The following is a 3,604-nucleotide window of genomic DNA, read 5'->3' on the forward strand; positions in this document are numbered from 1 at the left end:
ACCTCCTCCTTTTCACCTCAGCACCAAAACAGCTCCCACAGAGGCTGACAGAGTCTGCCCTGTGCTTCCTGTCCCCCCTGTGGCATTGGTGCCCCTCACCCTGCTCTGCACAGATCAGCCTCTACCCTACCTCACCCGCTGTCCCTCCCACAGCATCCCTGTCCCCAGCTGTGCCCAGGAGCACAGGGCTCCACCTGGAATATCCCCTCAGCCACCACGTTCCACGTTTCAGCTGGATCAGGAGACACTCAGCACCCAAAAGCAGAGCCATGACCTTTGCCTCCTCCTCCTGTTGAGCTTCAGCTGGTTTTCAGAGAAATAACCTTTTTTTTTAGCACTGATGCCTGGAAATGCATCTGGAAAGCAAGTCAGGATCCCTTTTCTCTGTCAGATCAGTGATGTTAAACAGGAGTGATGGGCAGTGTTGGAGCAGACAGGAATGTCTGCATCCAGAGGGCTCAGGATGTTGGGCTGTGAGTCAGAGAAATTACACGATACCACATTTTTTTGTCATTTTTTTTTATTGTAGAGCATGTTGGCATTAACCAGTTGGTGACTGTGTAGTTGGGAGGGTTGTTAGGCACTGCCTTGGACCCAGCATAGCTTAAATACCACCCCAAGTCCATTCCTTTCCCTAGGAACCAGAGTGATCCTAACTAGAGCACAATGGTCAGTGAAGTAAGTTGTGGAACACTGAGATAGAATCCATGCTCCCTTTTCCCTTATCCCTCAGGAGTACAGTTCCTAGGAAAGACCTTCCTGCAGACTTAGCTTGGTGTCCCTCCAAACCTGGGAATATTGCACTATGAGGTGAGTTGGACTCGACCCTTGTGGGTCACTTCCAACTCCCAATGCTCTGTGGTTCTGACACTGCTCCCTGTTGTGTAGCTGGTGTGAAAATGGGATTGTCTGGCAAATCCCAGTGGCTGTGGGCAAGGATTTCTTTGGAGTGGCTGATTCTTGTGTCCCTGGAAGGCTGTAACTTGTTTTCCTGAGCAGAAGGTGGTGAAGGTGTGTGGGTCCTGCCTGCACCTGGTGCTGTACAGGGCAGGGATGGATGTGCCACGGGAGATTGAGGATCTTCTCCATCCAAGCCTCACTGCTGGGGAGACTTTGCTTCCATCCCTGTGTGTCAGAACTGCAGAGAAAATAAAGCTGGAATGAGTAAGGTGGCTGGATGTCTCCTCATCCTTTCCTAGGGCACGGAATGTGCTGGGTGGGATGCCCTAGCAAAGGGGAGGGTGAAGTGTTGGGGTGCTGGTACCAACCAGAGGGAATTGCCTTTACTCCAGAGGGGGTGAGACACTGGCACAGGCTGCCCAGAGAAGCTGTGGCTGCTCCATCCCTGGGAGTGTTCAAGGCCAGGCTGGATAGAGCAACCTGGGCTAATGGAAGGTGACTACCCATGGCAGGGAGTGAAACTGGATGAGCTTTAAGGTCCCTTCCAACCCAAACCAGTCTGGGATGGAGCCTGCTGCTCCCTTGGGAATCCCTTGCTGGTTCCTGTGCTCAGGTCTCCCTGAGAGATTGGATCTGTGGGATGCTCCTGATGGGGTGGTACAAATGCTGTTGAGGGACCTGACAGTACTGTTTGAAGCAGGATTTGCTCTTGTGTCCTGGAATATGTTTGGAGATGCTCTACCTGGTCCTGCAGGAAGCTGTTCCTTGGTCCCTTCATGAGGACATTGGTGCTCCTTGGATGCAGGAGGAGGTGAGCCAGGCCAGGGCAGGTGGTGCTCCAACTGGGACCACTGGTGAAGAGGGAATCAGGCTGGAAATCCAAGCAGGATCCCCCAGCACAGGAGAGTGGAGCAGCCACTGGAGCTGCCCTGAGGTTTGATGTTAATATTATACCTATTTCTCTCCTGGCTCTGGAAGCTGCTGGAAGGAGTGAGGAGCTGTTCCTGCTGCTCCAGCTCCCCCCGATTTCAGGTGTGCTGTGTGGCCTCGTGGCCCTTCAGTGCCCTCCTGACCCTGGAGCAATCCTGCCCTGCCTCGCTGTGCCCGTGGAGCTCAGGGCCAGCCCCGTGGGCACTCAGGCTCCACAGGAATGGGAGCGAGGGAGAGTTTTCCCAGTCAGTGTGCAAGTGCCATTGTTTTGACATGGAGGCATATGGCACTGTCAGGAACAGCAAAGAGAACCCCCCAGCAGATGCTGCCAAGGCAGAGCTGGCAGAGAGGCCTGCACAGGCTGCTGCACGGGGCCAGGGATGGATCCAGGCATGGCTCTGCCAGTGTCCTGGGATGGATGTGGGTATGGCACTTCCACAGTGTCCAGGGATGGATCTGGGCACGGCACTTCCACAGTGTCCTGGGCTGGATCTGGGTATGGCACTTCCACAGTGTCCAGGGATGGATCGGGGCACAGCTCTGCCAGTGTCCAGGGATGGATCTGGGCACAGCTCTGCCAGTGTCCAGGGATGGATCTGGGCACGGCTCTGCCAGTGTCCTGGGCTGGATGTGGGTATGGCACTTCCACAGTGTCCAGGGATGGATCGGGGCACAGCTCTGCCAGTGTCCAGGGATGGATCTGGGCACAGCTCTGCCAGTGTCCAGGGATGGATCTGGGCACGGCTCTGCCAGTGTCCTGGGCTGGATGTGGGTATGGCACTTCCACAGTGTCCAGGGATGGATCTGGGCACAGCTCTGCCAGTGTCCAGGGATGGATCTGGGCACGGCTCTGCCAGTGTCCTGGGCTGGATGTGGGTATGGCACTTCCACAGTGTCCAGGGATGGATCTGGGCACAGCTCTGCCAGTGTCCAGGGATGGATCTGGGCACGGCTCTGCCAGTGTCCTGGGCTGGAGGCATAGCATTCTCACACCCATCTCCCACCCCTCCCTTCTGTGCCCTGGCTGAGGAAACGCTGCCTCGTGCACATTTCCCTGGCCTTGGCTCCTGCGGGAGCTCTGCTGCCCCACGCCGCAGCAGCCACCGACGCCTCTGAGTTATAGCCCAACTTATTTCCCTTTACAGCTCCCACGGCGCTAACAGATGTACAGGCGTCTGATCCAATCATGCAGCAAGAGATTTTTGGGGCCAGTTCTTCCCGTTTTGACAGTGTGGGAGCTCTGAGCAGCCATACATTTTACAAACAAGAATAAACGACCCTTAGCAGCATATGTGTGTGCTGGCAGCTCGGCACGGCCACAGCAGCTGCTTCCCACGCTGTATTGATGAGGTGCAGGCACCAGAAGCCCTAGGGGTAGGGCTGGATTGGGACAAAGAGCCTGGAAAAACAAATGCCAGAGCCAAAGCAATGGAGTGTGAGTTGGTGTAAAGGCTGTCGTTGATGTTAGTGACTCTTCTGCTGTTCTCACCAGGCTCTTGTGCTGTCATTAGTAGGGGCAGCTCAGGCTGCACAAGGTCCATGCTACAGCTCTGGTGTTCCCACAGCAGTGGCTTCTGCTCCCAGTGTGGTGCCAAGGGTGCACCAAAGCCTGAGGAGTCACAGAATCATTGAGGTTGGAAAAGACCTCCAAGATATTGAGTCCAACCTGTGACCCATCTCTCCCAGAGCTGATTTATGGAGGATTCATGAAAAATTTATACTGCAACAGATTACATTTAATGAAACTCAAAAAGCTTCTCAATTCCTGAGGTTC

This window comes from Acanthisitta chloris, unplaced genomic scaffold, assembly GCF_000695815.1.
Source record: "Acanthisitta chloris isolate BGI_N310 unplaced genomic scaffold, ASM69581v1 scaffold28182, whole genome shotgun sequence".
NCBI classification, from domain to species: Eukaryota; Metazoa; Chordata; class Aves; order Passeriformes; family Acanthisittidae; genus Acanthisitta; species Acanthisitta chloris.